We start from the raw sequence: 26,523 nt of genomic DNA, 5'->3' as shown, positions 1-26,523 counted from the left end.
AAGCACCTGAATGAATATCATATGAAATCTAGTGAGTCCGATGTGAATGATGGAACTGTTGGATTCAAAAATGGAGGAGAACTATTTTCTTGGGTATGTGTTATTAATTCATGGTTTAATAGAAGTAATTGGATTTTAATCAGGTTTTTTATTGGTTCAAAGTGGGGTTTATAAAATTTTCGGTTTAGTGTAGGTATAAACTAGGACAATCAATTTGGATGGGTTTGGAGGTTTTGAATTAAAGTTTACGGAGAAATATATATTTAACTTTTGTTTTGTGGGAAAATGGGTTTAGAACTTTTAATTCAGAGATATATAAAACATGGTCATAGTTTAGGAGAAATTTGATGTTATACGATATTTTTCGTGGGAAAATAGCTCGTCGACCTTTATTTTAAGTAGTTAATAACTATACAGTTTTTTGAAACTGATTTACCAACGAATGACAAGCCACGTGATAAATCATGTTATAGTGTATTTAAAATAATTAAAGTTATTAAAAAATCAGAATTAACAGTAAGTTATTAACAAAATGCAAAAAAAAAAAAAAACTACTAACTCAAATTTCTAATACATGAGATTTTGTTTGATTTTGAGGTTAGCAATTGAATTATCAATTTTACTAAAGGGATAAGTCAAACATAACACACTTTAACTCAAACAGTATTCAAAAAATTAAAGCTAATTTATGATTGGTAACTAACATTTTTGAGTTATACTCTTAACTCAATTTTAATCAAGTGTAATTCATGTCACCAATTAAAACTTAATCAATTTTTAGTTGGATCTTTGTTTGGATCGGGTTATATCAATATCAATTGATACCAACTTGTTTACTGTTGGGGTCGAAAACGGTTACGACGAAGTTAACGTCCAAATCTCCGAAGAAGAAAACGAAAAACCTTCTTCGACAAACACTTCTTCGAAATAGATTCTTCTTTACGAAAAGCTTTGCGGAGGAAACGCGAGTCATTGGACAAGAGCTCGAAAAGGGTCGCTACGCAGCGACCGAACACGTGCTCCGCTCGGTCGCTACGTAGCAACCGAGTTCGAGCCAAAGCTCGGTCGCTACGTAGCGACCGAGCTCGAGCCAAAGCTCGGTCGTTACGTAGCGACCGAGCTCGAGCCAAAGCTTGGTCGCTATGTAGCGACCGAGCTCTTCCGAAACATCGATACGACATTAGTCCATGCATTCTCGTCTACCCTTCGATGCTATCTCCCGAAGACCATAGCGAACCCATTTCACGTTCCCCGCCATTCTAAGTTATCGATCAAACTTTACCGTAAAAACCGCGGAAAGTTCGTTCTTTATCGAAAGAAGCCGTAATAAACGCTTCGAGTCAAAAGACGGCCCAAAGGGACCTAAGACATGACTCGAGGCCCAACTTACGATTTCTTAACCAACAGCCCGTAAGCCGCATGACGGTTTACGCTTGGTTCGCGAGGAAAGATAAATGTCAAGTTTTCGCGGATAAATACGAAATTTTGAAGATAATTACAAAGATCGGAAAAAATGGAATATCTCCATTTTTATGCTATGACGGCTTAATGGCAGAAGGGGAAAAAGTGTAAACCGACCTTGGAGCCAGTATATAAGGAGTCCTAGGCGAGAGGCAGAAGAAGGAACTAATCTCACAGCAAACTTAGCACTTAAAGCGATTTTAGGCAATTTTCCGTTTTTGTTATTCGAGCTGCGACTCAATTAGGTTTTTGCCGTCTTAGGGTTTTAGAACTAGGAATCTCGCCGACAGCTCTCGTAGCCCATGCACTTACCTTGTTGTAAACGCTCAAACGCAGAATCGGAATAAGAACTATCTTGCTCTCTTTTTCGATTTCTTATTTTATTACTGTTCTCGTTTCGTGTTCTGATTGCTTGGCGTGTGTTATTAGCAGATATCCGGGACCTCTGGGAAATTAGGGTTCTCCTACTTTCCTAATTTAAACAGAAATCGACAGTGCGAATTTCGGTTCCCACAGTTTGGCGCAAGAAGGAGGGGGGGTACAGATCAATCTAACTCCAACCACATCACGCTCAACCAGACATGTCAACTGATGACACGGATAACGTGCAAACTCCCCTTAACGGAGGCAGTGGCACTGATCTACACACTCCCGCAGCGGACGTATCCGTGGCCAACGCACCAGCCAACGCCGCGGCGCTCGAGGAGTTTAAAAAGATGTTCGCCACCTACGAATAAAAAGGTCGAAAGAACAGGATAAGCTCGTGAGCACCTCGACCAAACAAGTTGAAACTTTAACGGCAAGGACTCGAGCAATCCGCCCCCGCGGAACCACTAAAGTCCGCGGGAAAAGACTCGACTTTGCAACCCCACTCAACAGGCCTGGAGCCGCGCAGGAACGACCTTCGGGTCAAAACCCTAGCGAGAAATCTCCCATCGAAAAGGGAAACTCTGAAAGCCCTCCGCCTCCCGCGAAGGCTTCGGAGGACAACGGAGTCGAGCAAGTCGACCTGGATCCTAGCGATGTCTCCAACAATACTGATGAGGACGTCGGCAGACATCCAAGGAGGACCAGAAGCCGATTCACTTGGGAAAGCTCTCTGTTCGACAAACCAATGACAGAAGAGGAGGAAATCCTCTATTGGAACGAACAAGAAGAGCTGGCTGAAAAGCAACCCGAGCTCACTCGCAGTAAACGCCGACAAGCACGAAAATATGCTGGCGAGACGTCGGATATACGCGATCTTTGTGACTATATCACCAAGACTGCGGCAGAAGTAAGAGCCGTAAAATCCCAAATCCATCACGCTACCAGCGCGGCCCCCGAGATCGACATGCTGCTGGAAGGGGCTCGGAAGACCCCTTTCACCACTCGCATCTCAGATACGAGGGTATCCGATCCAGGAAAAATCAAAGTACCGAAGTATGATGGTACGACCGATCCGAGAGCGCACCTTCAGGCTTTCCACATAACGAGGTTGAAGGACGGCGAAAGAGATGCCGGCTACTGCCGCCTGTTCGTCGAGAATCTAGAAGGAGCAGCCCTCGAATGGTTCGCGCGCCTTGAGCGAAACTCTATCGGAAGTTTCCCGACAGCTTGCATCGGAATTTCTCAAGCAATACTCTATGTTCATAGATAGAGAAACTTCCGATGTCGATCTCTGGAGTCTGTCCCAGAGGGAAGACGAACCCTTCTGCGAGTTCATGAGCCGATTCAAGTTGGTAATGTCCAGGGTCAGCGGGATCAGCGACAAGGTGGCCATCGATACGCTCAGAAAGGCGCTCTGGTACAAGTCAAAATTCAGAAAATGGATATCCCTCAAAAAACCACGGACGATCAAAGACGCCCTCCACAAGGCGACAGACTACATCATGATCGAGGAAGAAACGAAAATCTTATCGCAAAAACATAAGTCGGCGAGATCATCTTCGAAAGATGTAGACCCAAAAACGAAGAAGAAAAACCCTCGTAACGACAAGTATGTCCATCAGGAGGGGGAAGATCACCAAGGAGCGAACAATTACGCAATCGGCTCAGACCAGGGCCGAACCACGGGTAATACGTGGACTCGCAATCAAGGATATGATGAAAACACCTTCTGCGAGTTCCACCAGTCCCGAGGAGACTCCACGACTAACTGCAAGGTCTTGGGAGCAAGGCTGGCCGCGAAGCTACTAGCCAGAGAACTCTCGGAAGTGACCAGCGTGAAAGATCTCATCCTCGAGACCGATCGCCCCCCGAAGCCGGACAGAAATCTTCCCGCGGAGAGATCTCCTCAAAGAAACCAATCTGGGGATAAACACGGTAGGAGGCCGGACGACAAAGGGAACGATAACAATCGACGTAGAGTCAACATGATCATCGGAGGATCGCAATTCTGTAACGATACGGTTTCGGCAATCAAGGCTTACTAGCGGAAGGCGGAGTCAAGCACAAACTGGCCTACATGGTCTCTTACCTGAGATGATCAGAACTGCTCAATCACCTTCACAAAGGAGGAAGCCGGCGGGATCGATCAACCTCACTGCGATCCGCTCGTCATAGACCTCGTCATACGAGATCTGGAAGTTGGAAGAGTTCTCATTGACACGGGAAGCACGGTCAATGTAATATTCGGCGACACTCTCAATCGGATGAGCATCAAACTCGGAGAAGTAACTCCAACTCCGAAACCGCTCACAGGCTTTTCAGGCGAAGTATCGATTACCCTCGGAACGATTCAGCTACCAGTCATGGCCAAGGAGATCACAAAAATCTTCGAGTTCGCGGTAGTCGATCATCCTGCCATCTACAACATGATCATGGGAACCCATGGCTCAACGCTATGCAAGCCATTCCATCGACGTACCACCTGGGTGTCAAATCCCGACCCCAAACGAAGTCGCAGCTATCTGGAGATGTCAGAAACAGTCGCGACTGTGCTTCCCCGCGGAGCACAAGTTAAGACAGATGACGACCTCTGCAACGGAAAATCGCAAACGCACGAAGATTGATAAATCTTCGACCGACAACGCTTCAAGAAAAGACGATTAAACATCGTCTGCTGACGCAGATGCTTCGGGTGTCGAAACTCTACATGAGTCCAAAGCCGACACTACAACTCAACCGGAACATCCGGAAGAGAACACTGACCCAGCCACAATCATCACGATCAAGGCGGTCAGCACGACGACAACCGCCGAGTGAAAACGCTCGCGGCATAAAATAGAACTACGAGATGGCTTGATCCTCAAAAGAGGTACGTAGGCAGCTCGTCGAAAGACGATTTCAGCTATCCCCCTCTCTAAAAAAGGGGGGGAGTGGGTGCGTATACTCGTATACTCCCAAATAGGAAAAGATGCGTTATTGTAATCGAATTCTATAGGGATTTCGAAAATTTTTACGATCAATATGCGTCGCTCCTTTTTAAGACACTTGCAAAAGTCTCAGAACACGCCTAGAAAATCTACAAACGTTAATACTCTTGCCAGCAGCCTCGTATGGCCCAAAATCGCAAAACAATCTCACTTCAGCACCGAAAATATACGTATAGTCTTTGAAATAACTGCGAGACGTCGCCAAGTTAAAAATCTAGTTGATACGAACAAATTGTCCGAACGCGACCAATACAAATCTTACACTCCGTTCGTCGATTGGCCCCGACGAACACATCAGCCGTCTTAAACAAATGCAACTTGATCACTCTTTTGATCTTCGAACGTCCAACACAAGGACGAAAGCGCGCTACAAAAAAAACCGAAATTTTGGTCTAGCACTTCCAGTTGGCTTAAAAATTGTCTCTGGAAAGATGCTCGATTCGTACCATACAAGTCGTATAAGCCGAGAACCTATCGCGGACTTTAAATCGGTATGAATCAGGTAGAAATTGCAATAGGAAAACCGATAGCCGGCTAGTCACCGCACAAACCTTAAAACCGAGAGTAAACCTAGGTCTTTCCCTAAACCCATCGCATTGGTCTCAGACATCTCAAAGACATGATATCTAAATGATACGAGATCCTAAAACATGTCTCTTCATTCATATCTCAACGTTCCCGAAAGATCGTAAATAATTTTTACGAAAACTCACGTCTCGAACAAACTAACAGATTGAACGCCTCAACGAAGTTAAATATGGGACGACAACTCATGTTTACTTCAAACCCACTCTAAACAAAGTAACTCAAACAAACATCCATTATATAAACCGCATAGCAGTAGGAGTTCAAAGCCACCAACGGCCAGTCCCGACAAAAACGGCCAAAACAGGCCCATACAAAGTTCGAGGACGACACCCGGCCAGACATATATGAACAAAGGCCACACTCGGCCGCTAAATACTAGATAAAGGGAAAAACTCCTTCCCGTCAAAACACTCACAGATCAAAGTTAAAATTCCCGGACAAGGAAGCTCTGAATGTATCCGCGGGATAGTTCACTTCCTCATCGTCACCGGGAAAATCAGTTGTGGTTTCTACGGTATCAGGAGAAACCGGGATGGGATCCAAGAATCCCTGAATCTTCCCATCGATCGGAGGAATGATCGTCTCAGCGTGAGCATGATCCTTCATGCCACCCTTCATTAACTCCATCTCCCTCTCGAAAACATAGTCATCCGCCCGCGTCTTCCACAGGCTCCCGACGGAGCCGCGACACTCACGGAAGTCGCCCAGCGAGTTGAAAGCGTCCTTAAGATTCCCGTACTCAACCTGGAATTGAGAAGCGCGAGTCTTCATTACCTCGGTGATTTCCCTCTTGCCCTTCCGTTCTGCCCTACGAACAGCCCTGGCATGATAACGAGCGAGTTGAGCATCTCGCGCCAACATCTCGTCTCGCATGCGAGCAAGATCCTTTTCCGCCTTCTCCGCTTTAAAGCGATAGATCATGGCCTCTCTATGGCTCACCTCAATGGCCGATCCAAGCAAGTTCAAGCCCTATAAAACCGATTGACACGTTATAAGCAAAAAAAAAAAAAAAAAATAAATTCTTAAAGTTTATACCCCGTTGATGATATGAGATCCTTCCGCGATGACTTTCGGCCTCCCCGACTCGCTCGTGGCCGGAGGAGCATCGAAGCCCGACGGAAGCCCAGCGAAGAAATCATCAAAGTCCGGAATAGGGACTTCGCTCGTACCGCTTTCATCGCTGAAAGCAAGGTCCGGATCCCATCCTGGAAGCATGCAATCGTCCACCGAAAACTCCAGGTCACCGAGGTCAATATCTTTCCCCTTCGAAGAGTTCAGCCCCGTCGCAATCGTGGGAGCGGCGTCGGGACCTTGGTCTTCAGGCTCGGAATCACTCCTTGTTTCTCCGCCCAAAGCAGGACTAGGATGCATAAACCTCAGCGCCTTCCGAACTCTCTTCGGCGTAAAGGAAGTCGAGAAAAAAGGACCATTCCTGAGCAGATCCCTCACCGCAATAATGTCGTCAGGAAACGGAGCAAGAGGGTTGATAAAGGGACGATCGTTCGGCAACCTCCGAAACAATGGGATACAACTCTCCTCAACGGACGCGGCGTCTACACGAACGAAGAAGAAAAACTTCTTCCACGAGTTGAAGTTAGAAGTAAACCCCTTTACCACTGACATGAAGTTCCGAGGAACCAGCATGTACGTGTTCGTATCCTTGATGATCTGTAACCGAAGAAGCGCTTCGAAGTGATCGACGGTGAGGGAGAGACCATGCTCGTAGCTCGGGATCAGGATTCCTATGACGTGCTGGACGCCAAGAGGATTCAGTTGGCTTATCGCCACCCCGAAACGATCCAACACACGGACGATAATTTCGGAGATCGGGAACCACAAACGGCAGCGCACTACGAATGCTTCGTAACAAGTAAAGTAGCCCTCTGGGGGACTACTAGCGCATTCTCCTTGATGAGGAACCCTGAATTCCACCGCGTCCGAAATATGGTAGAACGACCACATGACCTCGAGGAATTCACTAGTAATCCTACTTGGTGCACCTACCTCCACCGGACGATGGTTCATGACCGGGAACGATTTTTCTTTGGGAGGCGTGATCGAACCGTAACACGCCACCCACCATGCCTCGTTCTCGGCTGGGTCTACCGAATGAGGAACGAATTCCATCTTCAGCACTCGAATCTCTTCAGAAACGTTCGCGGGCAAGGACCCTTTCTTCGAACTCCTCTTCTTACTCGACATCTCGTGTTTTTCTTTTTAATCAAAAAGGAAATGATAGAGAGGAAGGGAAAGAAGAAAGAACTTTTCAAAGAAAACCTCTCTATGAGAATGAGTAAGTGTAAAGATTGTGAAGAAATTATCTCCCTTCTTATAGGCATGAGAAATTACTATTTACTTGCGGATTTTTGGACACGAACTTCGCTCAAATACACCAATCTCGTCCGAACTCGCCATACCGCGCATTGGGATCTCAATAGAAATCCACGCTCCCAACGAGCTGGGGGGCTAACTGTTGGGGTCGAAAACGGTTACGACAAAGTTAACGTCCAAATCCCCGAAGAAGAAAACGAAAAACCTTCTTCGACAAACACTTCTTCGAAATAGATTCTTCTTTACGAAAAGCTTTACGGAGGAAACGTGAGTCATCGGACAAGAGCTCGAAAAGGGTCGCTACGCAGCGACTGAACACGTGCTCTGCTCGGTCGCTACGTAGCAACCGAGTTCGAGCCAAAGCTCGGTCGCTACGTAGCGACCGAGCTCGAGCCGAAGCTCGGTCGCTACGTAGCGACCGAGCTCTTCCGAAACATCGATACGACATTAGTCCATGCATTCTCGTCTACCCTTCGATGCTATCTCCCGAAGACCGTAGCGAACCCATTTCACGTTCCCCGCCATTCTAAGTTATCGATCAAACTTTACCGTAAAAACCGCGGAAAGTTCGTTCTTTATCGAAAGAAGCCGTAATAAACGCTTCGAGTCAGAAGACGGCCCAAAGGGACCTAAGACATGACTCGAGGCCCAACTTACGATTTCTTAACCAACAGCCCGTAAGCCGCATGACGGTTTACGCTTGGTTCGCGAGGAAAGGTAAATGTCAAGTTTCCGCGGATAAATACGAAATTTTGAAGATAATTACGAAGATCGGAAAAAATGGAATATCTCCATTTTTATGCTATGGCGGCTTAAGGGAAGAATGGGAAAAAGCGTAAACCGACCTTGGAGCCAGTATATAAGGAGTCCTAGGCGAGAGGCAGAAGGAGGAACTAATCTCACAGCAAACTTAGCACTTAGAGCGATTTTAGGCAATTTTCCGTTTTTGTTATTCGAGCTGCGACTCAATTAGGTTTTTGCCGTCTTAGGGTTTTAGAACTAGGAATCTCGCCGACAGCTCTCGTAGCCCAGACACTTACCTTGTTGTAAACGCTTAAACGCAGATTCGGAATAAGAACTATCTTGCTCTTTTTTCGATTTCTTATTTTATTACTGTTCTCGTTTCGGGTTCTGATTGCTTGGCGTGTGGTATTAGCAGATATCCGGGACCTCTGTGAAATTAGGGTTCTCCTACTTTCCTAATTTAAACGGAAATCGACAGTGCGAATTTCGGTTTCCACATTTACTATTGGTTAATGTCATAAACCATTAAAACTAAGCCGAATCATAGTTTGTGTGGAAACATGTTTTGATCTTTTAGACTAAAGAACAGGACCGTGCCTGAATATTGTGGGTCCTTAAGCATTTTTTGGCCCATAAATTATTAATTTCATGAAAAATGTTTAAAATTCTATAGCTGGATTTGAATCCGCGACCCTAAAATAATAAAGGTCACGGTTGTCAACTGTGTTATAGGCGATTCATGCTACAAAATTGTCCCCTAAAATTATTACTCTGATTTTTAGCCCCAAACATATGCTTGACCAGCCTATAGCCAGACTCGACTCTGCTAAAGAAAATAGGTTGTTATGTTTAAATTGTGTATAATTAGACCGAAATTGAAATATTGTGTACATTGGTTATTATACCATAGTTATCGTGCATAGGTCGTTACTTCTCTATTGTGAGAAAAATTGCATACACACATCTTTTTATTTAAGGAGAAAGAGACGTGTAAATTGCATACACACATCTTTTTATTTAAGGAGAAAGAGACGTGTGTCTTGCTGATGATGTTGTGACCTTTATCAAAACTAAGACAAGTGTTTATGAGGTGGTGGATTATTAGATAATCATGATCTTTAACACATTTGTCAGCCATCTTTTTTTCTTCTTTTTTAAAAAAAAAATTTGGTGAAACTTTCATTGGCCATCATATTTATAAAAGGGACGAAATTGGTTTAAGTTTGTCTGGACGGAATTATATTCTTCGATCACGATCCTTCACATGAAGGCGTGAAGCATCGGAGAACGTTAGATGACACATTTTATTCTAAATAATTTTAATTATATATTACAGGAAAGATTTGAAGGAAAAGTACACATGTGTGTGGTATATAAATACAGAACAGGGAGTAAGTAATAATCACAAGAAAATAACAAAGAATAACCAACTTTTGGTATGGTATCATTCTAGACTCGGTCCACCAAACTTTCCTTTCTATTTTTTTGATAATCCACGGGTTCTCCATCTCCACTTACGTGGATCATTCTCCTGGGTCCGATTAGGCAGCGGTCCATTTCACCTGAGAGGATTTTACCTGGACTGAGGACAAGGCCCAACACCCAGTACCGCATTTGATGACAGGACGGGCAGTTCCCCTCCGCCTGGTGTTGAACCCGGGAGCATGACAATTGACCCTCAAAGCCCTTACCAAACGAACTACCACGTCCCGTCAACTTTCCTTTCTATTTCGAGACCTAAATCCATTTTGTCCCAGATTCCCAAATATAAAGGTAAAATTGCTTACAACATTTCTCCTTTCTATTACCTTTTTTTTCTTTTCCAAAACTGTAATCATTTATATTTCGTGTTCAGATCTGTACAAAAATTAAAATAACAGTATCAAATTTTAAAAATAATATAAAAATATAAAATAAATAAGAGTTGTCATATTACAGTTTTCAAACTGAATATCATCAATTTTTATTGAACATATGTATTTAACAACATTTTCAAAATTAGGTTTCACGATCCATTTCTTTTGTAGCGTATAAGAAAACTGCCCGAATCTAAATTTGGATTTGGATCCATGAATTAATATTAAGTAATATAAATGGTAGAAACTAAATAAAAGTTGTCATATAAGAATTTCGAACTGATTTTCATAAATATTTTCATTCAAAAATTCCTTATATTACTTACATCTCTTCTTTTTACCGAATGAGTTTTCATATCAGTAGATACCCGGATCCATAAATCATATTTAAACTAACAATATAAAATGATAAGAATAAAATAAAAACTAAAAAAGTATTATCATATACATGTTTTTGAATATTTTTACTAAGGACATTATCAAAAATGTTTCCATAAATGTTTTCTCTACTTCTAAAGTAATTAGTTTTGTTTTCTTGGTTTTTTCTTGTTGTTTTATCAAGAACATAAATTTTCTTGTCTAAATTTTAGCTGAATTTCCATGAAGACGTACTAAAGACAATGATCAAATCCTATATAGTTAAATCACCATCTCTCAACTCCATATTGCCACAGTATTGTTATCTTTAGGCCGGTATGGAAGCTGAACGAAGTTTGTTAGGGAAAGGAACTACTCTTCTAAAAAACCTGCAACATATGGCCCTTTCCGTAAACGAGTCAGGGGCACGGCTTTTCGTTACTAGATTCTTGAGACACTTCATATCGATTGGTTGTTTAACGTGAGGCTCACCCTTATCTCCAGGAGTTAGATAATATAATGTTGCACAATATGTTACACTAATAGTTACCGATTTAAATTGAACAGGATACTAGAAGACGGAGGAACAATGTTCACGTTCGGAGGAAATTATTCTAATTGTCTTTTGAAATCTATCCTCAAGATTCACAGTCCTCAGTTTTACTGGAAGGTTCATATATATATATTTAAGACAATGAGAAAATAGAATATAGCCTATCATTTGACCCAAAAAAAAAAAAGAATATAGCCTATCCATAGCTAAAGAACCTGCTTCACAGGTGATGACACAAGCGGATTTAGGACTGGCAGATGCTTATATCAGTGGAGATTTTTCTTTCGTCGATAAAGAGTTGGGAATGTTGAATCTGATTATGGTACATAATATGTTTACTTCTTCAATCACTCGAGTTATTTACAATGTTTATTTGCTTACTAGACAAAACTTTTTGCAGATTCTCATTGCTAATAGAGATTTTTTTTTTTTTTTTTGTAACTGGCTAATTGCTAATAGAGACTTGAGCTCAAGAAAACCAAACTTTGGTAAGAAAAGGTAAAGGACTTAGTCTCTCTATACAAAAGATTGTTGAAAAATCTGCAACTAAACTGGAAGAAAGCAAAACAAACTTAGAAGCAAAACTCAATTGAAACAAATATTAGTTTTTTGGATTTGTTGTTTATACTCTTCAGAAACCCAGTATTATTTTTCCTTTCAGGAATCCTATCTTACCAACTAAATGATGTTCTCACAAAAAAAAAATTACTTTTTCTTTAGGAATCAACTTTTTATTTAAAAGTTTTACCATTATTTGCGAATTGATTTTTCAAAATTAACAAAGATAAGGAATAAGCTTTCATTTTTATTTTTGGTTTTAACAGGGGATGGTGGACACCAATGTTTTTAACTGCCGGTTTAGCATCTGCAAAATATTTTTTTAAGCATGTCTCTAGGCAAAACACTCTAACACAAGCTCGAAGGAACATTTCTCGTCACTATGACCTTGTTAGTGGCTTGAATCTCTACCTCTCTTGAAATCTTGATAAAACATTCCTTGGTCTTATGGGTTTATAATCACATTCTCTGTTCATTCACAGAGCAACGAGCTTTTTAGTCTTTTCATGGATGATACCATGGCTTACTCCTCTGCAGTATTCAAGGTGGCCACTGAAAAACATCAGAGGATTTTCTATTTTTAGGCTTCGGTCTTACTTGACTCTGAAGTTGACTTCAACCTTTCGCCATTTTCACGTTTATAGTCAGAGAATGAGGATCTAAGAACTGCACAAATGAGAAAAATAACTCTTTTGATTGAAAAGGTAAGATCATTTTCTTGATTTAATAACAAAGAACTGCGATTTTTCTTTGTTTTTTTTCTAATCGAAGGTGGCAAAATTTCAGGCAAGGATAGAGAAGAATCATGGGGTCTTAGAGCTAGGATGCGGATGGGGAACTTTGGCCGTAGAAGTTGTGAGAAGAACTGGATGCAAATACACTGGCATTACTCTATCTATTGAACAGCTTAAATATGCAGAAGCCAAAGTGAAAGAAGCTAGACTTGAGGTTTTGTCTAATCCATCTAATACAAGAAACATTAATTAAGCTTTATGATTAACAATATTACTTCTGAAACGACAGGATCGGATTACATTTAAGCTTTGTGATTATCGCCAACTATCTGATGCTCAGAAATATGACAGAATCATAGCTTGGTAAACACTTCTTTTTGTCCCTCTTTATTAAAATAAATTTGTGATATGACGAAACATGTTTTCGGATGTTTCAGCGAGATGATAGAAGCGGTTGGCCATGAGTTCTAAGAAACGTTTTTCAGCTGCTGTGAAGTTGCGCTTGCAAAAGACGGCATTTTTGTCATGCAGGTAACATTTGTTTCTCCATCACGGTTCTCTCATGGTTGCACAACTCTTGATCGTTTTAATGTTTAACAGTTCACAGCTGTACCTGAAGAGCTTTATGATGAGATCAGACTAAGTTCAGGTTTCATAACGGAATACATATTTCCAGGTGGCTGTCTTCCTTCTTTAGCCAGAGTTACTTCAGCCATGTCCTTCTCCTCTAAGCTATGGTAAATTCTTTACTTTACCATATTTTAGCTTCAAAGGTACTTTCTCTGCTTTCTCTACCCATATAACACCTGAAAGCACACAGCATTGAAGACGTCGAGAACATTGGGATTCATTACTACTATACACTGAGATGTTGGAGGAAGAGATTCTTGGAGAACCAAAAGTAAGTTAATTCTTGAAAACCTTTCCCATGTTTTCCCTATTGGAACAAGTATTATTTGTCCAGGACAATTAACTATTATTTGTGTAGACAAATCATGGAGCTTGGATTCGATGATAAATTCATAAGGACATGGGAGTATTATTTCGACTATGTTGCGGCTGGTTTCAAAACTCTTACCCTTAGAAGCTACCAGGTAACACACACACACTCAAACCTTATTCAGAACTAAAAGCATGCTTCTTCCCTCAGTGTCACTCAACATAGACTTCATTTAAATAACTTTATGTCTTTCTGAAACATTGCAGATAGTTTTTTCACGTCCAGGGAACATTGCTGCATTCGGGGATCCATTCCGTAGTTTCCCTTCTGCTCTGAAAAAACAAGAGTAGATGAATCATTGCTTTTGTTATTTCCTTTGTCAGCTTCTCTTGTTTGTTTGCAAACTGCAAAAGTATTTGTATTGTCGAAAGATCTACTTTCACCATTGATTAAACAATCTTGTCCAAGACCGTATATCAATATCTCTTCTACAATGTAATATCATACACTTTTACTTAACATTTGATGGAGCAACGATTCACTTCTACTTGGACCCTGAAAAAATCCTTTTACAACATTTGATTAATGAGGTACCCATTTTATTAGGTGATATGAATATAAGACTGCTAGGAAGTTATTCAATCAATATTCAGTATGAATAAGAAACTAAAATACAAATGTTGAAGAGGAAATTAAAAAAGGGTTTATAGTTTTTATTTTGTTCTGCTTATATTCATATCATTCGCTTGTACTTTCTATTGAGAAGAAGAAACATGGATACTTGAAGAAGAGAACCCATCCACGTCAACGCATCCAAGGCAACGCATCTGCATGACCGTTGGAGGCAAGGGAAAAGGGCCAACCCATCCACCGCGACCGTTAGAGGGAAGAGAAACAATTTGAATTTGGATCTTGAAACTTTTGGAAGTGGTCCCTTCTAGTCTTTGTTTATTTATTTCTTTTTTACCTTCTCGGTCTATATATTCAAATGTATGTCAGAATAATAAATCCAAGGGAATTATTCTCTCACTCTCTCTTTTACATTTTGTCCATCTCTCTCATTCTCTCTCTCATGTTTTTTATTCTCCAGAAATAAATTCTCAAGTAATTCTTTTATTCTAATACTTTCCTTGTGGTTTAGCCTTGAGATCATATTTTCCATCTCTGCAACAAAATGAACTCCAAATTATTCAAACCAATAGACAAGCAGAATCATGACGATCTTTATAAACAAAGCCCTGTGGTTGTATCATATAGACCTCTTTTGAAAGATGACCTTTTAAAAATGCATTGTTAACATTAATTTGGCGAAGAGGCCACCCTTTACCGACTGATGTACCAAGAACTAGACGAATTGTGGCATTTTTAATTACTAGACTTTGGTACGATGTTGAACAGCTTCAGAAATGGTGAGAGAGGAGGAGAGGAAGCCATTGTCATTATGTTTATTAAATAAACCGCCGCAGCTAAGTCCAATAAGTGTTTGGAATCCATGTGTGATGAAGAAGTGACAGCCCGGTTTCAACAATGTGACGATGTCTTTGTTCTGACATACCATTATGTTTCTGTGTGTGTGGTGGAGAGATTATATGAGAAATCCCATTGTCCGAAAGGAATTCACCAAGAGACATGAATTCTCCTCCGTTATCTGAATATATCGTTTTGATTATCTTGTTGAAGCGATTTTTCACTATTGCCTTGAAATCTTTGAAAACTGGAACTACGTGTGACTTGTGTTTTAGTGGATAAAACCATAGGTAGCTAGTAAAGTGATTAAACAAATATCACATAATATTTAAAGTCATCAGTTGAGATAACAGGTGAAGTTCATACGTATGTGTACAGATTTTCAAGAGAAGAAGAAAATGTAATAATCGAAGAATTGAATAGAAGCTTATGACTTTTATTAGAATTACAGTGAAAAGAAGAAGACAAATCCCATATAGTTAAAGAAAATTATGAAACCATTCGACGAAGTGTTTGAGAATTTTTAGTCTCTAGGGAACCGGAATGAGGCAGCCATAGATATGCCATTTTTAGTCTCATCACTTCCCGTCAAGTAGGCTACATTGTTCAAGTTACCGTTGTAGAGAGGAGAAACGATCTTGCATGCATGCATGCATGCAGGTTAGTATTTCGTTCAACTGGGACTTGGTCAGGGTACAGAAACCCAATCCCTTGGAATATTGAAAGATGCTTGGCTCGAAGAAATAAACCTCGACCCGCTTCTCGTAACCGATTGCAGATAAGACCATAAACACCATCGGGATTCAGGAACCACCAGAGGGAGTCTGTTTGCCTCGCCTACTACGAAGGCTGTCTGTCCAAGCTTTGGTCTACATCATTTGGGCTGAGCGCAATCGTCGCTTGCACACTGCCACTGCGATGACAAAGTCAAAAATGTTCAAGCTTCTGGATAGCTTCATCAGAGACGCTATCCTAAGCAAAAGGAACCACATAGCTTATCGACCCTTATGCAGTTGTGGCTTTGTGATGCAATCCTGATCGAACCGGTGGAAGCATACGAGTGGATGCAATCCCGTGGATGCGATTCTCTTGATGAACCCGAGTGGATGAAAACCCGTTGATGCGATTTTATCGATGAACCCGAGTGGATGAAAACCCTTGGAGAAAGAAGACTCATTTGCAATCTCTGACATGCCTATTATGAAATCTAAGTCCAATAAGCTAATTGAGAAGATTGTTGGCCTTATTCAGAATCTGGAAAGTGAAGAAGAGCTTTTTGGCCAGGCCACTACCTCCTCAACCACTTTCATTTACTCATTTGTCTCCTACAACAACTAGTTTGTGTTTTCTATGCTTGTCATGCAACCTATCTACCTATTTTCCTGTCTTTTCTTTCTATTTATCTTTGTCAAACTCAGTATTTGTTTTTCAATCATCATTTTTATAAAAACTATTTCTTCTCTTATTTGAAGATTCATTGTTCTTTTGAACAACCTGATTGTGGAGGTGTGTAAACCCAAAGCAAATCAGGAACCTCTCCTGTTGACTGGTGTATCATATCCAGAAAAATAGAGTGGTGAATCTGAGGCCATTCCGCACCTCAGTGTGACCTATCGATCCATCTATCTATCTAAAAACTGCCATTTATCTATCCATCCCAAAATAAACCATCTATCATTTGTCCTTGTTTGATCCAACCAAAAATCAGAGTGGAGTATCCTAGGGAGGGTTTCATCACTTTGGTACGAGTGATTACCTGTCCATTGTGACAACTGTTTACTCTTCTTTGGATTCAACCTTCTTTTTATTTTTTTTGCCTTGGTTGACTCTAATCGGCTCTATCTTTTGTAAGTTTTACAACTCTTTTGATTTCTTAATGATATTCACATATTTGAAAAAAAATAGAAGAAGAGTTGAGCATAAAGTGAAAATTAAAGCAAGCGAAGTTATATTAGAGCATGATTAACCTGGAGTTCTTAGATGAGGTTCTTAGCGGAAGTTAAGAAACTGTTTCTTAACTTTTAATTAAAAAAGCTAAGAACCGGTTCTTAAATAAGGACTTTAAGAACCGGTTCTTAGCTTTTTTAGTTAAAAGTTAAGAAACAGTTTCTTAACTTCCGCTAAGAACTTCATTCTAAGAACCCCGGGTTAATCATGGTCTTAGAGCACCAATATTGGCGTATCTAAACCTAAGTCCCGACCCAATATTGGCCCAAAAGAAAATGAAAAATAAAGTAAAATCGGACAAACGTTTTCAGAATAAGAAGTTTTTAACAAAGTCCTTGGGAGTACGTGGCAGCTCGGGAAAGGCAAACCGAAGGGGAGAGAGAGAGTCGAGTTTGGTTGGGATTCATTCACTTCGTCTCCTTCTTCTCTCTCTCTCGACAAGGCGATATCGGCAGGAAAGAAAGTCGTCGCAATCCTCTCTATTTTCTCGTTTAATCGAGTACCAAAACCGACGAATCGAACACCCAGAAGGTTCGTGTTCCTTCCCGTACCTCCCTTTTGTGATTTTCGAATTGTATAGACTATATAATCGATCTGGGTTTGTGTTTATACCGTATTTGGATTTGATTAGTTTATGCATGTTTATTTGTAGGGGAAACTCGAGTTCCGGCGCCGTTTCTCATCATCTCCCTATTTTCTTTCTCTGGACGGTGATTTCGACCACAACCGTCTTGACCCGCTCACTCCACACGGATCTCGCCTCAGTTGTGCTCCAAATCAAAACGAATTGAGGCTTGTCTTTCTCGGTTGATTAGTGTTAATTGATTAGGTTTAATTGATTAGGGTTCTAAACTAAACCAATGGGTTAAGAACTGAAGCTATGTATGATAATTTACATCGGTTGATTAGGGAGTTAATTGATTAGTCGTTTGATTAGTAGAATTCTTTTTTGATGAGTAGTTTATTGATTAGTCCGTGCCTCATTGAGTTGATTATTTCTTTGATGAGTAGTTTACATAAGTTGATGAGTAGTTTACATAAGTTGTTATTTCTTTGTTTCATACACTTGATTAGTAGTTTGAAAGAGCTGGTTACCGGACAAGTCTTTGTTTTTTCTCACCTATAGAGTAGAAGTTTTCATTGAGTTGATTTCTTCTGTCTTCTTTATGACTTAAACGTAATTGTTTTAGTTGGTGTGGACATTTAAGATAGCGTACTGTGAAAAATTTAAGATAGCTTACTGTGTTTGTGATTTTGTGTAAGATACCGTACTGTGTTTGTGATTTTGTGTAAGAATGTTTAAGATAGCATGAAGATATGTTTGCTTGGTTTGATGAGTGTAATGGGAAGTAGTTGGAAAACAAGTTTACTATAGTTTCGTTGTTTTCTGTCTTCAGTCTTCTTTATAGTTTCGTTTGTTGTTGTTCTCGTTCGGTTAAGATAAAGCTTAAAGTTGAGCTTTGTTGTTATTACTGTAATAAGTTCTGATTAGACTCTGGTAGTTTGTGATTAGGTCTTTAAGAAGGTTACTTATTACATCCTCACTTTTCACCTATTAAAACACATCAATCTTTCACTTATTGAAACGCAGCAACCTCTCTTCCTCTCTTCTATCTCGTATAATCTCAATGGATTCAAGTGATCCATTGAATCCATTTAGTCAGCCTCGTCCTAGTTTCGTCGGCTTTCTTAACAGCCAGACCTTTCCTTATGAAAGTTATGGTTCTCCTCATCAGTTTGGAGCATCAGACATCCCAGCTTTTAGTTCACAACCACCACAGGCTCCAGTTGCACCCGAAAACCCACCAGTTGCCTCTAGGGAGCGAAAGAACTGGACTCCAGCCGATGATGAGGTGTTAATAAGTGGGTGGCTAAACACATCCAAGGATGCTGTAGTTGGAGTTGATCAAAAATCAGGGACTTTCTGGAAACGAGTTGGTGAGTTCTATGCGTCAAGTCCCCATGCTAAAGCGAGTGGTGAATCATGAGAGCATCTCCATTGTAAGCAGAGGTGGCACAAAATCAATGACTACACGAACAAATTATGTGCTGCATACACGGCAGCTGAGAGACAGATGAAGAGCTCATCCGTCGGGACCAAGAGCCGCCTCAATACCCACCTCAACCCGAAGTTGAGTTCGGATTTCCGCAGACCTGCTACTGTGGTGGCGCTCCAAAACTAGCAACTTCGAAGACTCTTAACGATAGAGGAAGACTTTACTTCACTTGTGACCAAGCTGACGATGAAGAATGCCATGTATGGAAGTGGTGGGATGTCGCCATGATGGAGGAGATGAGGGCAAGGGATAGACATGTACTTCAACTCAATGAAAAGGTAGACAATCTAACCTTGTTTAGTGACTTTGAGACTGAGCAGAAATTGGTTAGGCTTGAGAACCTTGTATGTGAGTTAGGAAAGAAGAGATCAAGTTACCTCATTGGTTTTGAACTATTTGTTGGCCTACTGATCACTGTGTTAGTTTTCTTAGGTGTGGTGATCTGTTTTAAGTGATTCGCGATCTTTGTATTAGGATATGTAATGCAGTTTAATGATTTTGGAGACTAGGATATGGTCTTATCTCTCTCGGAAATGTTATGTTGTTTAATGAATTATGGAGACTTGTAATGACTTGTGCAATATTTTTTAATGACTTGTGTAATATTTTGTAACAACCACGAGATGTTAATAATTTTACATAACAAGACAAGAGGCTACTAACACGACAGCGTAAAAGACTAGTATCACAAGATACACTTCTCGTGACCATATATCCAAAATGCACTTCACAAGATGCTAATAATTTTGGAAGACACATTCACAAGATACACTTCTCGTGACAAACTTTCCAAAATACATCTCCTCACTTGTCGTACAAAGACTAGTATCACAAGGTAGACACACTTCTATAAATATAAGACATTGTTACACAAAAATTTTCACAACTTCTCCTCTCTTTGACAATTTCTTCTCATCTTTTAAAACATTGGAATGGCTTCATCTTCGCATTATCATTACCACAATGAGAGTGATGATGATGAATTTGATTCAATGGCTGCTGAGTTTTTAGGATTTAATGATCCTTTTCCAGAACCAAAAGAGAGAAAAAAAGAATTTTTATAGAGAGAGACCGAGAAGAAGGGCATAGAAGGCTTTGAATTGATTATTTTTCCGAGAATCCAACATATTCAACTCGTTTATTCCGGCACCGGTTTTGAATGAACAAATCTTTGTTCATGGGTATTGTGCATCGTCTCTCTACAGAAATACCGTATTTTCGACTAACAGAAGATGCAACCGGACGGACAAGTCTCTCACCTCTGCAAAAATGTACTGCAGCTATTCGCCAATTGGCATACGGTGGTGCGGCTGATCAGCAAGACGAATATATCCATCTTGCTGAAAAAACGGCTAGAAAATGTTTGCACAATTTTACCGCCGGAATTATCACCTTGTTTGGCGATGAATACCTACGACATCCCACACCGGAGGATCTGGAAAGACTACTACATACTGGAGATGACCGTGGATTCCCGAGAATGATTGGAAGCATCGACTGTATGCATTGGGAGTGGAAGAATTGTCCCACCGCTTGGAAAGGAATGTATTCACGGGGAACCGGAAAACCAACAATTGTGTTGGAGGCTGTTGCTTCAAAAGACCTCTGGATTTGGCACGCTTTTTTTGGAGCTCCAGGTACTATGAACGATCTTAATATTCTTGATCGATCACCAGTTTTTGATGACATTATTAATGGGGTCGCCCCACAAGTTAACTATTATGTCAACGGAACGGAGTACCATCTCGCATATTACCTAACAGATGGTATATATCCGAAATGGGCGACTTTTATTCAGTCAATCCGACTACCACAAACCGAAAAGCAGTCATTGTTTGCTACATACCAAGAATCAGTTCGAAAAGATGTTGAGCATGCCTTCGGAGTCCTACAAGCAAGATTTGCAGTTGTCAAAAATCCATCTAAGTTATGGGACAAAGAAAAAATAGGAAATATTATGAAGGCATGTATCATACTCCATAATATGATTGTTGAAGAAGAACGAGATTCAGACACTATTGAGGAATTTCAAGATGAGGAGTTTACATTTACCGTAAAAAAGGCCTACAAAGGCCGGGAATGCAATTGGTCGTCGGAAAGAAGTTCGGGATTCACATACCCATCAACAATTAAAAAAGGATTTGATTGAACATATATGGGATAAATTCGGACATTTTCAAAATAATAATATGTAATATTTTAATTTCTTTTAAATGAATAAAATGTGTGTTTTCTTTTAGGTAAGTCTTTTTTTTAATAAATGGAATGTAATAAAATGTTTCTAATTTTCTATTAAATAAATAAATTTGTTTTTCTTATTAGTTATCCAATTTTAAACTACTTATATGATTTTTCTTATATTTTATAATTCTGCTCATTTAAAATAAAATAATTAACCTAAGGACCAACCTAAAGTCCTACCAATAATCACAAATTTCATAAAAATCCCACAAGAAAGTCCTAACCTACAAATATTAATAAAAAAATCTTAGGGCATCCGCATTGGTGAACTCCAAGGGGAGTTCACACGGTTTTCGAAAAAAAAAATATTAAAATAATAAAAATCAGTGAACCTGTCTCTTGGGAGTTCACTCCAGTGAACCCGGATCGTCACTGTAGCGCGGGCCCCACGACACGTGGCGGTCCGCGATTGCTCCTATTAATAATTTTTTTTTTTTTTTTTAAACAAAAATTAAACAGAAAAAAAATAGTAATAAAAAATGCTTTGTGAACCCCTTCCATGGGTTCACTAATGCTGATGGTCTTAGGACTTGCATAAATGTCCCAGGGATGTGGTTGCTCTTAGGAGACTCGGTGAGTCAGTGCAAGCTTTTTTTTTTTTTTTTTGAACAAAAAAGTCAGTGCAAGCTATACCTCACGAGTCATGATGGCTTTTAGCACGCGGAAATAAAATAAAAATAAAAGACATTGTCAAGACACTTAAATATTACGGATTGTAGAGACGCAAACCATCCAAAACTTGAGTTGTAGCAAACAGAAGATTTGAATTACTTGATTCCATTGTTAGGACGAACATCTTTAACCGAGGGGGACTTCGTAAAATAAGGAACTACTACTCTAGACTACGTTGTGCCATCTTTCCAGTCCATCATAATCTCCTTCACACATTCTGTAATTAAGATAAACAAAATTATATGGTAGGAAAAGATCAGGAACATAGATTAAGTGTTCCAATAATCTCACGCTGAAAATTTATCAAAATGATGTATTGATTAATCCCAGCAAAATTCTTAACACCATAAATCTCAAGAGTGATGGCAATCTGCAAAAAATTATCAAACAACAATTATAAGATGTAGTGTAAAATATTGTTATTTTTACATAAAAATTATCATATCTTATATTTGGTTGTAGGTTAAGTGCTAACCGAAATCAATATATTGGGATGACTGATTTTTAGAAACCGGATTATGATAAATATATGGAATTTCTAATGCTCTAAATACTGTTATAATATCTTGTTAGCCTATTTCTAAACTCAAATGATAAATTTTTATCAATATATAAAAATAGGGAAAAGGGTTCATTCCAACCTCAATAATTTTCGTCGTATCTTTTTTATACCTAAACTTTGTTACCCTGTTGATTTCATCCTAAACTAACATTTATTTCAGATAACTACCTAAATTATCAAACTCAAGACGATATCAACTTTGGCTAAAATAATATTGGTCAACTATGCTGAGCCAAACACCATATATATATATATTAGGGTAGGCCCGCCATACGGACAGAATTTAATATTTATTCATAAGCTCTTTTTCAAATTTACGGAATTTGTTCATCTTTGATCCGAACCAGATTTATATACGAGTGTAATTGAAAACTAAGGAAAATAAAAATTAGCTAAAATCAAATTTGTGGAGCATCAAAAGAGAAAATATACACGTTATCTCTATTTTCATTTTAATTTGTGGAGCATCAAAACAGAAAACATTATTTTCATATTTTAATTTCCAAACATTTTACAATCTTGTATGAATATCAATCAATAATATAAGTTATTTTTAGCTCCCTTGATAATTAAAATAACATTTCTCTTATTGGCGTAACATCTTATGAGATTCTAGAACCTGATTGCTAACATATTAATTAATGAACAGGTAGAGCATACTACATCATATCAAATAATTTATTTCGAATAAATTAAAATGAACCAAATCAAATTTAACCAAAATAACTTAAATATAGTGTAACCATTAATAATCTGAAAATTAAGATAAACCTGATCACATACAAATACTTTTTGAATAGTTTTTTTTTTTCAAAGACTAAAATCAAAAGAAGTAATTCAATCCCTTAATATTTTTAGTGTTGGCTGTTTTGGCGTTTTTTTTGTTTGGATCATTTTTTACGTGTTAGTATTAGTATGATGTTGATGAAAAGTGTCACATCTCGGTTCTCCCGAACCGGAATGGTTTTGTTTTTCTTGATTATTAACTTGATTTAGATCAAAGCCCATTAGCTTTTATCCTTCTTTTCTGGCCCGTGTAGTAAACCCTAAGGTTTCCTTTTCTTTTCTTATAAAAAGGAGCCTCCTCATTCTCTTCTCTCCCATTAGAAATCAGAACGAAGCCTTGCAGAGTTCCAGAGAGATCTGAAAATCCTAGCCGTCAAGGTTTCTCTTTTCTTCTCTTTCGTTCTCTCTCGCCTGCATCTCTCTCTCTCTCTCTCCTTGGTGTTCGCCGTTTGCTGAAGGCTGGAGCCAAGCCGTTGGAGATTCCCGATGAACCGATCCAATTCTATGTCCAGATCTCTCCTTGTCTTCTTTCTAGATTTGGTCGCTGGTGAGGTAAGGAACCCTAGTTCCCGTTTCCTCCATTTCTTTGTTCTCTTTTATCTTGGATCTCTCATCCCGGATTCTTTGGTGGTAGCACCAATCCTTTTTATTGTGGATCTGGTTCGTGGAAAGCCATAAGCTTCAGATCTGGTTCTACTCTCTTTTCATTCTCAGATCTAAGGCCAAGGTGAAGGCTTGTTGCAATCTCTATCTCCTTCTATCATTATCTCATCATGGTAGAAGTGTCTAGGTTGATCATTCATCCCTACTTGTTACTTTCTATAGATCTATTAATATAAATAAATATTCATATGATATATATATATATATATATAAATATCTTGATGCTTGATGTGTGAAAGACATAGATCTATTGCTAAGGTTGTTAAAATATGGTTGGATGATGTTTGAGGATTGAATGTGTTGATTGTATTGATTGGGGTTATTGTATATGAGGTTGATATTTATATATTTGTGAGATGTATTGAGTTAGGGAAAGGCTTAAGGCCTATGTGTGCCGGTGTAACGTGGTGGAATGACATATATGTATGTCTCGGGCGTTACATCGTTTCTTGTTGGGTCATGTGGCAATCGTTTGAGTTGGCATGATTCATCGCCGAAGCGGGCATGCGGCGTGCCTGTAAATGAAGTAACGTAGAAGCGTGATGTCGTGGAGACAACGTGGAACGTATGAACATGGTGGCGGATCAAGTGAGAACCAATGTCGGTAACTTGATTGCGTGAAGGCGTGAGACAGCGTGATGTCGTGGAGACAACGCAACATGAAAGTTCTCGCGCGACAACATGAGGAACGCGGGTACCGATTTAGGTGGCGTGGTCTCATTGTTGGCACCGCCGGGGTTTAACCTCGTTTCTTGTTGATTGCTTTCGATTTACTGAATGTTAAAGTTAGATGCTTATGCTATGTTGTGTAATGATTGTTGGTGATTGATTTCGGGGCTCCAAGAGCTTCCCTCACTGAGCTTTTGTCGAAATGCTCACCCCTCCTTCTTCCCTTTTCATTTCAGGTTCGGCTCATATTGGTGGGTTTTTGTCAAAGGCGTCCTGGGATCCTAAAGACACATTGTTTCGGCCTTGTGGCCGGAGACAAGTGTCATGATATCGCCGACCATTTCAGCTATGCTGGGTCGGGGTGTCACAAGTGGTATCAGAGCCCAGGAAAGACTCTCTAGTCCTAACCTAGAGGGTTAGTCTCGACTCAAACCAATATGAATTGAACAAGTTCCTAATCTCTTACTTAATGATTGAGTTTTCCCCTTGCTCCGTTCGGAATTCGGAGCGAATTCCCAGTTAAGTGGGGTAGAGTTGTCACATCCCGGTTCTCCCAAACCGGAATGGTTTTGTTTTTCTTGATTATTAACTTGATTTAGACCAAAGCTCATTAGCTTTTATCCTTCTTTTCTGGCCCGTGTAGTAAACCCTAAGGTTTCCTCTTCTTTTCTTATAAAAAGGAGCCTCCTCATTCTCTTCTCTCCCATTAGAAATCAGAGCGAAGCCTTGCAGAGTTCCAGAGAGATCTGAAAACCCTAGCCGTCAAGGTTTCTCTTTTCTTCTCTCTCGTTCTCTCTCGCCTGCGTCTCTCTCTCTCTCTCTCCTTGGTGTTCGCCGTTTGCTGAAGGCTGGAGCCAAGCCGTTGGAGATCCCCGATGAACCGATCCAATTCTATGTCCAGATCTCTCCTTGTCTTCTTTCTAGATCTGGTCGCTGGTGAGGTAAGGAACCCTAGTTCCCGTTTCCTCCATTTTTTTGTTCTCTTTTATCTTGGATCTCTCATCCCGGATTCTTTGGTGGTAGTACCAATCCTTTTTATTGTAGATCTGGTTCGTGGAAAGCCATAAGCTTCATATCTGGTTCTACTCTCTTTCCATTCTCAGATCTAAGGCCAAGGTGAGGGCTTGTTGCAATCTCTATCTCCTTCTATCATTATCTCATCATGGTAGAAGTGTCTAGGTTGATCATTCATCCATACTTGTTACTTTCTATAGATCTATTAATATAAATAAATATTCATATGATATATATATATATATATATATATATATATAAATATCTTGATGCTTGATGTCTGAAAGACATAGATCTATTGCTAAGGTTGTTAAAATATGGTTGGATGATGTTTGAGGATTGAATGTGTTGATTGTATTGATTGGGGTTATTGTATATGAGTTTGATATTTATATATTTGTGAGATGTATTGAGTTAGGGAAAGGCTTAAGGCCTATGTGTGCCGGTGTAACGTGGTGGAATGACATATATGTATGTCTCGGGCGTTACATCATTTCTTGTTGGGTCATGTGGCAATCGTTTGAGTTGGCATGATTCATCGCCGAAGCGGGCATGCGGCGTGCCTGTAAATGAAGTAACGTAGAAGCGTGATGTCGTGGAGACAACGTGGAACATATGAACATGGTGGCGGATCAAGCGAGAACCAATGTCGGTAACTTGATTGCGTGAAGGCGTGAGACAGCGTGATGTCGTGGAGACAACGCAACATGAAAGTTCTCGCGCGACAACATGAGGAACGCGGGTACCGATTTAGGTGGCGTGGTCTCATTGTTGGCACCGCCGGGGTTTATCCTCGTTTCTTGTTGATTGCTTTCGATTTACTGAATGTTAAAGTTAGATGCTTATGCTATGTTGTGTGATGATTGTTGGTGATTGATTTCGGAGCTCCAAGAGCTTCCCTCACTGAGCTTTTGTCGAAATGCTCACCCCTTCTTCTTCCCTTTTCATTTCAGGTTCGGCTCATATT

General features: G+C 40.0%; 1 pseudogene; it reads left to right on the top strand.

Annotated features, from left to right (window-relative positions):
- Positions 1-11,020: 11,020 nt before the first annotated feature.
- Positions 11,021-14,206, top strand: LOC106369370 (annotated as a pseudogene).
- The last annotated feature ends 12,317 nt before the right edge of the window (positions 14,207-26,523 follow it).

This window comes from Brassica napus, chromosome C1 (assembly GCF_020379485.1).
Source record: "Brassica napus cultivar Da-Ae chromosome C1, Da-Ae, whole genome shotgun sequence".
NCBI lineage: Eukaryota > Viridiplantae > Streptophyta > Magnoliopsida > Brassicales > Brassicaceae > Brassica > Brassica napus.
The sequence above is the reverse complement of the archived record's forward strand: the minus strand, read 5'-3'. Positions and strand labels throughout refer to the sequence as shown.